At 45.5% G+C, this 12103-nt stretch overlaps 1 protein-coding gene across 2 annotated transcripts in view; it reads right to left on the minus strand.

The window, feature by feature from the left end:
• The window catches only part of LOC138580098 (ephrin type-B receptor 5-like), a 761617-nt gene that overhangs the window by 109660 nt on the left and 639854 nt on the right, over positions 1-12103 (minus strand). The window lies entirely within an intron of this gene.

Below are 12103 nucleotides of genomic sequence, written 5' to 3' on the forward strand. Positions count from 1 at the left end.
TCCTTTTGGAGTCAAGATAAATCCCAGGAACTCTACTTCCGTGGTATGAAAAACGCATTTTTCCAGGTTTGCAAATAACTTGTGCTGACGTAGTTTCTGAAGGACTGCTCGAACGTGCTCAATGTGCTCTGATTCTGAGAAAGAGTACACTAGAATGTCTTCAATGTAAACGACAACACAAACGTCGATGAGTTCACGAAGGACATCGTTCATAAAATACTGGAAGGTTGCTGGTGCATTGCACAACCCGAAGGGCATCACCTGTTATTCGAACAATCCGTATTTGGTGCAGAAGGCAGTTTTCCATTTGTCGCCCTTCTTTACACGTACCAAATGATATGCCCCTCTGAGATCTAATTTAGTGTAAATGCAAGCATCCTTTACCTGGTCTAGTAACTCGGGGATCAAAGGTAATGGATATCGGTTCTTTACAGTAATCTGGTTTAATGCGCGGTAGTCTATACATGTTCTAAGGTCACCTTCCTTTTCCGGTACGAAGAACAAAGCTGAGGAAACCGGGGACTTGGATGGACGAATGAAACCATTAGCAAGGTATTGGTCTAGATATTGTCGTAGGTGCAGATTTTTGGGTTCCCTGAGGGCGTAGATTCTGCTGCATGGGGTTTGTGCACCGGGGATGAGGTCGTTTTGACAATCGTATGATCTGTGTGGCGGTAAGGTATTTGCCTGTTCTTTTTGGAAAACAGCCTGGAATTCTTGGTATTCCTGAGGTAACTGCACGACTGGAGTAGTGACTGTGGCCAGGCCTTTGTTCAAGGGTTTTTCCGGGTAGCAGGTGTGTGCACAATCCGGGAAGGTTATTCTCTTCTCTCTCCAATCAATACAAGGATTATGTGTTTCTAACCAAGGTATCCCAGTAATATTTGGAACTGTGGGGCTTTGATTAAGTCAAACACAATAGTCTCTCGATGCCCATCCTGACCCAGCAATGTCATCTCTGTAGTGGAATGAGTTTGCCCTGAGTGGAATTGCCCTGAGGCAATTTCAGTTTCATCGACTGTGGTGACGACATCCGGAGCTGTCTTTTTGCAGAGAGATAGATTCATCCTAGAAGCCAGTTTATGGTCCATATAGTTTCCTACGGCCCCGCTATCGATATATGCCCTTGCTGGGTGCATACGTGATGGGAGTCTAGGATCAATGAGGACCATTGGTATGATTAGATGCAAGGTCTGAGTGTCCTTCTTCAAGCTCGACAAGAGGACCTCTACGCTTGTCGGGCATGGTCGTTTCCCGATTCAGGCTCTGTTTGATTTCTAACAGCTACTCCGGCTACCTTCTTGGATGGTTTAATTGGGCAATCTCTTAGAAAATGTCCTGAAGCCCCACAATAAAGGCACAATTGCATTTGTCGTCTTCTTTCTCTTTCTTTTTGCGTTAAGGGTCCCTTAACCCCCCCCGATCTGCATGGGTTCTGATGTGTCAGTTCCTTTGGAGGTAACATGTGGTTTGACCAGAACTCGTTTCTCGAATTTAGCTCGATCAGCCTTTCGATTCTGGAGTCGGTGGTCTAACTGGACTACTAAGTGCAATCCTGGGGTGGGTTCACCACTTGGGCCAAAACCTCTTTGAGTTCACCCCGAAGCCCACGATGAAATAAAGTAATTCTTTTCTCCTCTGGCCAACCGGTATCTACCACTAACCTGTTGAAGGTTGCAATATAGGTTAACAGATCCTGAGTGCTTGTAGTAGGGGTAAAAGTTTGTTATCCAGGGCCTGACCCTGCCAATGCCTGGCAAATAGCTTTTCCATACTCAATTGAAAACCTTGAAAATCCCAAAGAAGAGGGTCATCCTGGTTGACCAGCGGGATTGACCAATCTGCTGCGCTGCCACTAAGGTACGACAGTACAAAGGCTACTTTGGCTTGGTCGTTTGGGAAGGCTCCTGGTCTGCATAGGAAGTGCAAGCGGCACTGGTTCATGAACACAGCAAACCTTTTTCGGGTCCCCAGCAAAACATTCGGGTGGAGCTAGAGGAATGCTCCCTGGGAGAACCACTTGCACAGGATTGCTCGAAGAGACAGGAGTTGGATTCTCTCCGAGTCCAGGTAGTGGTGTTTGGCCGGCTTGGCTTTGCAGCAGTTGTCTAGCAAGATCATCAGTGCGTTCCTTTGACAAAATAAGTTCTCTCCTGAGGGCATTAGTCTCTTGATGTGCAGAGTGCACCTCTGCCCTAAGTTCCCCTAACAGTTGGGCTAGTTGGTCGGTTTCAGAAGTTTCCATAACGCCTGGGTGTTTTTTTTTAGGTAGGCTTCGCGTTATGTTATGCTCACCTGGTTCTCATAGGGGCATAGATCGAACCTGGACAGCTGCGGCCTCCACCAGCGTGAAACGGAGGGCAAAGATGACTGCCTGGACGGACCCCCTCAGTCTTGTAAGCTTGACTCGTAGAAATATTCAACTGTAGTTGGAGAAAGGTATTTAGCCCTGTGGGTGTGAATGCAGACCCCCCTCCCTGCTCCCGTTTTCCCCACTTGCCACCTCCGATATTCCTGGTCATTGTTCTCACCTTATATTTTTGATTGGTGAGCTCTCCATCCTGCGTGGCATGCAGGGGCGCGTAGATACCAGTTACTTCACTGGTTTTAGGAGTTGGGGTTCTGGACGATTATTGAGTCCTGAGTTTGGCAAGTTTTTAAAGAGTTCAAAATGTCCAAAGTTCACTCTTGCACTCCCTGTTGATTTGCGGCAGCAAATTCTGTCTGGAGTTGCTGGCGGCGTTCAGGTAAGAGTCTGTATTACCCAAACTGTCTTGTAAAGGTGCGTGAGAATTGCTCACTGTCTTTTCCTTTTTTCCTAGATGCGGCGTATTGAAGGATAAAGCCTCTGGTGATAATCAGGTAAGTCTTGTAATATAAGTGATTGTCTTTTTTAGTCTCTTTAGGCTCACCTTGCTTTTTTGTCTTTTCCCCAGGTGTTGAAAATCACCGAAAAAGTGACGGAGGCAGCGCCGAGTCGGAGATGCTGTGGGCTGATGAAAATGGAGCGGCGCTGTAGCTGGGATGCGACGCATGCCGGAAGAATGTCCCTTCAGGCTCGGAGTGATGCAGGATCCGAAAATCAGGTGAGGAATCAGATTAAAGTCTGTAATCTAACCTCTTCTTCTATTTAACTTTCTCTCCTAGGAGCTCTGTGTTTGAGGCGGGCGTGGCAGAAGGCTGGAAGCAGGTTTGCTGACACGGTGAGTGTCACGCTGCTAAATGCAGAATAACACGAAGCGTGTGTTGAAGATCGGGCGTGGTTTAAATAGCTTTGAAAGTAGTCCCAGGTAAGAAGTCCCTAGAACCACACCCGAGTGAAAAGTAGTCCTTGTGGAAAAATAGTCCCTGCTGGTCTCACGTTGGCCTGGATGCATGTGCAGCATGGTCTGCCTGAGGTAAGTGATGATTATGAGCCTGGCGCCTTAGGCGCCAGGACTGATTTCTACCATGAGCCTGGTGCCTAGGGCACCAGGACTGAACCCAGATAGCTCCTAGCTGGGGCTTCTGAGGTTTAAACAGATGTCCGGATGCCTGCCTCCGGGGCGAATGGGCTTGGTCCAGCTGCCCAGGGGTAGGCATCATGACAGAGAGTCAGAGGCCGAGATGCCAAAGACAAGTCTCGCAGTCCTGTTCTGGATGAGTTATAGAGGTCGGAAATAGGCTGTTGCAATAGTCCAGCCTAGAGAGAACCAGGGCTCTGGAAATGGTGAGCTTCTTGGAGAAAGTGAGGAAAGGAAGAATACCTCTGAGGAGATGCAGATGGTAGTTTGACTTCTTAGAGCCGTTAGAGATGTGAGGAGAGAAGGAAAGGGTGGAGTCGAAGATGACACCAAGGTTCTTAGCCTCACAGGTAGGAGCAGGAAGAGGGTCCACAGTGGGCAGCAAGAGAGAGAGAAAAAAGGAGGGAGCTAGTGTTCTGAAGAGGAGGATCTCGGTCTTATTGGCATTCAGGCATAGATCATTGGCGGCACACCATTCCTGAATTGCAGCCAGACAGTCTGGTATGATAGAAGGGGAAGAGGCGGCTGAGGGGAGCCTGAAAGCGAGCTGGTTGTCATCCCATACCACTGAAAGTTGGAGCAGAATGTAGCGATGATGTGGGCAAGAGGTGCCAGGGATTGGTTCAAAAGCCAGGGAGAAAGATTAGACCCCTGGGGAACACCACAAGTAGAGAGAGAGATAGAAGAGAGAAAAGACCCTAGTTGGACCTGAGAGGGTCGGTCAGTAAGAAAGGAGGTCAGCCAGGCCAGGGACTTATCAGTGATACCCAGGGTATCACAGAGGCGACTGAACAGCATGGCATGGTTGACAGCATCAAAATTAGAAGAAAGATAGAGGAGAATGAGGACAGAGGAAGGTTAGAGTCAGGGTTAGAGAGAAAGTCTTCACGGGTGTTCAGGAGAGTAGTTTATGTGCTTCTGGCAGCTCTGAAGCCATACTGGTGGTCTTGGAGACAACTAACAGATTCAGTATGTAGATTAAGCTGGGAGATGGCCAGCTTTTGCAATGGTTTGCCCAGGTAAGGAGTGATGGAGATCGGGCAGTAGTTAGTCGGAGAGGAAGGATTGGCAGAGGGCTTCTTTAGAAGGGGGTGCACAGGGGAGTGCTTAAAGGGGAGGGGAGGTTCCAGTGGCAAAGGAGTGGTTGCAGAAATCGGCCAGGGCTGGGGCAAGGGTGTCAATGTGGTCCTTGATGGTTCTGGATGAGTAGGGGAGAACCTGCTTTGACAAGACTTTCATAGATCGTATTTGTCTAAAAACATTGTCTGGGATGAACAAGAGATAGGAGGAAAAAGGAGGAGGAGAGACGGCCACATGCAGGCCAGGATTGGAGGAGGTAGAGGAAGAGAGGGTGGACAGGATGTCCTGCGTTTTAGTGATGAAATGAGAAGCCACGGAGGGAACAGGAGAGGTAGAGACTGCAGCAGGATAGGCCAGCTCCTTGCAGATTTTGAAGAGTTTGGACGAGTTGTTAGATGCCACAGAGACATGGGCTTGGATGTGGGGTCTCTTCTTAGTGGTCTTCAACATACTTTAAGTGCAATACAGGATTTTGCAGTTCAATTTGATCTGGCAATACATATGGTAAAGTCCTATGTAATGCAGTTCCCAAAGGCTTGTTCCAGAAAGCAAACATGTTGCTGGCATATTAATAATGTTTACTCGCAAACAGTAGATGACTCAAAATATATAGGGTTTGATGTCCTAATTCTTATAAGAAGGTTTAATTAAATTATGAAGAAATTAAAATTGCATCATTGTTACATTTAAAAAAGAACTTGAATGATAAATAGGGGGGGGTTATGCTTTGTTGCCACTTATAAATTTATATACACATAAAATCGTACCAGCATTGGTGCGTGGAACAGGGACAATGCCAAAAGTGTCTATAATCATCAAGAATACTTTTTAAATTAATTATAATAGGTTGTTTATAACGCGCTTAATACCCAGAGATTTCTAAGCATGGCCTCAGGGATCAAACCTGTGTTGCTCTGCGTCGTGTTGCCCCTGAGCTATTCCCCTGAGACTTTGGAAAGAAAAATCTGGAAATCCTTGTTAGGACTCCCCAAGTCGACCCCTGTTCAAGCAGAAAGGATATCATCTCTCTTTGCTCCTATGTCAAGGGGTTTGAGGTTATTTTAATAGAATTCTCACCGCAAAAGAGGATTCCATTCAATTTGCATGAAAGATACAATGTTTTCGACCAACAATACCGTGGTAATAGAATTCTATGATGATTGTTGAGAATTCATGACTCCGGTTGATTTTCCATTTGTACTCATCGAAGATTTCAAATTTATGGATCTTAAAAGAAGATCATTTCATGGGACGGGAGGATGACCTCTTCACATTTGGAGAAGAAAAGGTTGTTACAAGAATATCAAACATTTATTCCTAAACTTATGGAGATTTAGCAATATATAAAACGATTCTCTGCACAGGATGCAATAAAAACATTGATGATTTTTCGTTTAAATCTGATGCCGTTGTGAGAGATCTTAGGAGCAAGACGGTGTAGCGCCTCAAGAACGTACATGTTGATTTCATACACAAGTAGAGGCTGTGGAAACCTCAAAGCATGTGCGTACAGAGGTCTGCCTCACTTATGAGTGCAATTATTCTTCATTTACCTCATCTACTCTTTTTAGGAACGGAATCACCCTAGTTACGTTTGATGTTGGGGGATAGGGTCTCATTAGTTTTAGTTTTATTGGGATAGTGTGCTCAGTTATTTAACTGCAAAATTTTATAACAAAATAAATTGTGATTATTGATGTGTTTTTAAATCTTGCATTGTATTTAATAAGAGTCACATTTAATAATTATTTAACATGTGGGCTGCCATATAGACCGAAAACAGTGCAATTAAATCAAATAAACTTCAGGTGTGTGTAAATCATCTTAAAAAGTGCCTTCGGAGTTGATAGTCTTGGGATATTCTTGGGAAATTCTTGTGAAATTACTCATATAATTACTCATATAATTAATGAAATATATACAAAGCTCTAAGTGATATCGCCTATGGAAAGTTAATTGCTTTTGAAGGAGAGTTACAAGAAAGCTGAGGGGTTGGGGGGCTTGTATTTGAAGAGCACAATGTTTCTGTGCTAAAACTGCACACCCGATTGCCCGCTGGCTTGGCTCCAAGCACAGTTAAGCGTCACCAAACTTAACTTACCGTGATGTCAAGATCAGGAATCATAGTGATGTTGAAGGTGAACGTTATTCCGGAGGGACACAGAAAGGCCAGGGGTGCCTTATTAGCAGAAACAACCAGTAGAAGGCCAAAAAGGCTGTTTTTTTGGGGCGGGGGGGCAACTGAACATGATCCACCTTCCAAACCCCCCCCTCGCCCGCCCCACCACTTTTGAAGTTCAGTATCAGAAACACACATCTGAGACCTTATCGTTTACTTTGAACTATGGAAAAGCTCGGGCCTATTGAGTACAGAGAAAGAGTGATGGGTAAGGAGGGCATCGCTGCAGGGGAAACGGCAGTGCCAAGGGGTAGACGCATCTCGTAACCAAGCCGTCCTGCAGGCACACTGTTCCTTCTCAGGCAATTGTTTAGAATGCAAGCTTCACTTGGGAACTTCAAAAGTGCCATTTGAGTGTCTGCCCTGTGAAGACACTCGTAAAGTAGAAACAATAATTCACTATTTCTATGGGCTCTTACGGCGTGGATTGTGCCCTGGGAGATCTATGAAGGCAGCCATTTCCGCATTTGTGTCAACATTTACTGGACCCTTATCATGGACATGCCTTGTCCTTGGCAGGTTCTGTAAAAATTCAGTCAGGATGTCAACTTGTGTTCTCACACCGCATGTGTTTGCCAAATGAAAACGTATGTGTTACCGATATCAATTTGCTGAGGGTCGCAACTCGGGGATTGTGCGTGCTTTACTAAAATGAAGCACACATGAAGGCGGCTGTTTAACCTGCAGAGGACTATTTACCGTTCAGAAGGAGGCTACTATAGGAAACTTTGATGTACCCTTCACTTACTCGCAGGAATAATGAATCGGGATTACTACATATAGCAAATAAAGGGTTAGTAAGATTAATCAGAGCGACCTCTTTGTGAATGCAATAGCCCTCTGCAGCATGAGGCCAAGGGTAACTCATGGCTACTCATTGTCGCTTCCAGTTGTGTTGAGATTGCCAGCTGTGGGCTTTTAGGAACCACAATCCTTGCCTCGATCAATCCAGCTGGCACGGCTGTGCGGACCACTGGGTTTTACCTTACTTTTCTTATTTAATTTGATATTTTAGTTCGTTTTTGTTTGGATTTAATTTCCTTTTAGGCCCCAGGGTTCCCACGGGTCATGGCGGTTGAGTGGGCGCCTTTCTCACGTCACACACCTTTATTTCTACTTTTGGTTCTGTTTTTGTTTTAATTATTATTTTTAATGATATCTTTTTCCTTGTATGCCGTTTTACACGGCAGGAGGGTGCCTGGCCTCACACAGCGTACTGGGGTCTCGTGCCCGGCAGATGCTGTTTTTTTTCTTTTTCTGAGTAGCGGGTACAGTCTTTCTTCTGAGCCTATCAGTATCCTGTGAGTAGTTGGATTGGCTCCAGCGATACTATGTTTAGGCATACAGTGACATGGAAGCGCAGCGGATGGGCACAGCAGTCGCGTACCGAAGACACGCCTAAGTTAAGCCCGCCTGTGCCTCGGGCGGGCCCTGGGCTACGGATGACCTTGATGCTGACATATCTGTTATGTCTTCGCGGGATAGAATACTTCGCTTGGCCCTGACGGTTACAGCGTGGCCACTGGGCGTTTCCATGGTACCCATGGTAAAGCCTATTATGTCTTCATCCTTGCTGGTAGATCTTAAGTGCTTTGTAGTAAATGCTTGTTCTCTCATTGCACACACTCTGTCGTACTATAACCGATTGCATGATTATTCTCCCGGGGTTATTTGTAAGACTGAATCTAGGCTCAATCAGTCTTCAGGCCCAGCAGTAGCTTATGCTCTCCCCACTACTTAGAACATCCTTCGCTGTGATCAAGAGAATGAGCACCCGTTCGGGGGTATTGCTTTCTAGTGCCGGCATTGCTGGTTAAGTTGGTATTTACAGCTTCAATGACCTTTTATAGCTTAGTTATTTATCATCCCGCAGGATATGATTACTCTTGTATTGATCTGTTTTTAGAAGTAGCTGCTGATCTGAAATCTAAATTCGCCAATTTATTGATAGTTGGAGATTTTAATATTCAAGTTAATTATACTAACGATCAGTCTGTCACTCACCTTGTCGTGGCAATGGCCAATGTAGGACTAAAGCAACCGGTCTGTGAGCCCACTCATTTGTTGGGCAACACACTTGACTTGATCTTTTCCTCCGAGTTGGCTATTACCGTTTTTCTTGCCCTTCGGGCCACTTTGACAGATCATTGTATTATCCCTTTGTGATCGGGATGAGCGCCTTCTCTACTACTCATAAGACGCCCAATGTGATGAGGCGCAAGTGGCAGTACATTCCTGCTGCTCTAATTTCTGCCCAAGTGGACGCCTCTTGAGTCCCATCTCAACCAGCAGATTTGTCGATCCTTGCTCAGATCTTCACTACCACTGCCCATCATCTTGCCCCTTTGAAATTTTGTAAACAGCGGAGTCAGCCATCTGAGCCCTGGTTTACCGGGATGCTGAGCCACGGTGGCAGAGAATGTATTCTCAGACGGATATATTTTTATGGTGTGAAGTTACTATGACATGTAACAATGCTATTCAATCGGCCAAATGTGCTTACTACATTGATCGAGTGGAAGAAGCCCCAATCAGCTCAAGGAGTGGATTGGCCTTTGTCATTCCCTTTCATCTGGATCACCCTCTCAAGCAGTTGTCACTCCATCTCAACCTTTGTGTGACTCCCTTTCAACGTTGACATCCGTGATAAAATCTGGCTTACAGACTTGGAAGTATAATGTAGGTCCAATATCCGGCCATTCATGGCCTCACTTCACCTCCTTTTCATCCGAGGATATACATGGAGGCGACGAGGAAGAATGTATCCGCCTGACTGCTGGACTCCGTTCCTGTATCTATCATGTAAGACGTCATGCCTGATATTGCCCCCTGCAAAGCTCAAGCTGGAATTCATTATTTTCCACTGGGATATCATTCCTCCAGACCTAAAGCGTGCTTTAGTAGTCCCGCTCCTGAAGAAGCCTTCATTGGACCCAACCATTCTGGGTAATGTTCTCCCAATATTGCTCCTACCCTTCCTTATGTAGCTCCTGGAATTTTTGTTATCTCCTCTGATCTGTTCTTTTTTTTGAAAGCTCTGCCTTTTTTGACCCCTTACAGTCAGGATTTCGCCGCTTCCGTGGCACGGAGAGCATGTTGGTATCTGTTGTGGATGATCTTGCCCGGGTTTCCGATCAGGGTGGAAGGGCTGCTTTGATATTAATAGATCTCTCAGCAGCATTTGACACCGTTGACTACTCCATCCTGCTTGACCATCTTGTAGAGTGGGTCTATTTGGCCAGGTTCTATCCTGGTTTAACTCGTTTCTGACAGATAGGGTTCAATCTCTTTCTCTATATTATTTCCACTCAGAACATGTTTCTCTATCTGTGTGGTCCCCCAGGGCTCTGCATGGTCCCCAATTTTATTCAACGTCTATGTTCAACCTCTAGTTGAGCTCATCCACTCCCATGATCCCATTGCCTCCGGTGCTACTCCTACGATGATGACACGCAGATTGTTGTACAGCTCTATTGGTCTCAACCTGACATTGCATTTCAGCTGAGGAGTTGCCTGGGGGAGGTGAGCTGTCGGATGAGCAATATCTGGCTCAAATTGAATGGGGACAAGACAGAGGTACTGGTGGTTGCCCCCCTATTCCCACCCCACTCTCTATGCTTTTTTGTTTTTTCTCTCTGGACTCCAGTTTTCTCGCCTTCTACTCTTGGTCCCTTTCCTTCTCTGGTTTCGTTGGAGAAGGATTTAAGGGTGAAAATCACTTCCTCTCTGTCGAATGAAGCACGGATTTCCCCCATTTGTCCATTTGTCAAGCTGGACATTTCAAACTAAAAATCCTATGGAAAGCGTTGTTCTTTCTGCCTGTACAGTTACATGCCCCGGTCGTGGCCTCTCTTGTGATGAGTACAGTTGATAATTCTCTATTTATATCACAACCTGCTCCTTTAACTCACCGTTTGCAAGTCCTTCAGAATTTGGCGACCAGAGTAGTTCCGAAAACACATCTCAACTGCTCTTCATCAACTTCACTGACTCGCCATAGGTAAATGGATTGATTTTAAGCCGCCGTGTTTAGTTCAATGTACTTTTTATGGGATTGGAGCCGAATACTTGCAATCTAAATTCTGCCCAGATATCCCCAAGCGCTCACTTTGATATCAGGAGGCACGTTTGATTCACGTGCCCCACTTTTGAGTGTGCCGAGTGGGATGTCAGGCTTTCTCAGTAGCGCTGCTAAGTTGTGGAACTCTCTCGCTCTGTCACTTTGGGCTACCGAGAGCTATCTTCACTTTTGGAAAACCGTTCTCTTCTGATGGTTGTTTTTTCCCTTTTGGCATGGTCCTTCTTGCTGGGTTTCTAAAGTGTCAAGAAGCTCTTGGGTGTACATGCGCTTTATAAGACTCTTTAACCTAACATAACATAACATAACATATGATGTGATTCATGATTTTATGATAGGTTATTTGTAATGCGCTTAATACCCAGAGGTTTCTAAGCGTGGATCGAACCTGTGGTGCTCCTTATCATCTTGCTTCCAAGCCGTGCACGTTGCCCCTGAGCTATCCTCCTGAGATGACAACACAACATAACATAACATAAGATAGGGGTGTCATCCAGTCAGTGCTCGCTGAATATCCAGAGAAGTGGGTGTTCAACCTTGATTACATCAAAAGGATCCACCCTCAATATAGAAAGGTTTTGCCAATCGTTTTCAGCCGTACCTGGAAAACATTGAGGCTGTTACAGAAGAGATGTCCTAAACCATCATGGAGTGTTCTGCATTTTGCACACTCCATGAAGGATTTACGCCCCATGATTTTTCACAGCTTTTAGTCCTTTTCTCTGTCCTTTGTCTGTTTCTGATTTCCCATCATGTCCTCTTTGCCTTCCTTGTATGCTGATTTGTACTTCAGAATTCACTAAGTAACCACATTTTGCTGAGAAAATATCTCTGTATCAGATTTCAAAAAATAAACTTCTCTCTGCTCGAGTGGCCAACAGCTAAGGCCTGCCGTTGCAGCCGGATTATGTTAAAACGCTGTTTTCATGATTCCACTGGAAAGTATCCAGGGTCCTGGCTTAAAATGTGAGGTTTCGTATTTGTGAGGCTGCATTATCGTACTAAGAGACAATGAACCACATGGTGTGAACACATCAGAAGGCTTGCATTGCTCTTGGACGAGGACAACAGTTCCGAGCATTGACTCAAATGGCAGCACATGCTATGCTCAGCAACCCTGGTCACTAGACAGGCGGGTGGGGCTCGTGGATCTGTGCTGAAGAGAACAGGAAGTTGGATTTACACGGTAGTGAGCTGTAGCTACTTGACTCAAGTTACCATGAATTGAATTGTGAGGAGAAGGCTGGTGCCGAGCGGGAATTT

The sequence above is a fragment of the Ambystoma mexicanum genome, chromosome 3p (assembly GCF_040938575.1).
Source record: "Ambystoma mexicanum isolate Mex_15411 chromosome 3p, UKY_AmexF1_1, whole genome shotgun sequence".
NCBI lineage: Eukaryota > Metazoa > Chordata > Amphibia > Caudata > Ambystomatidae > Ambystoma > Ambystoma mexicanum.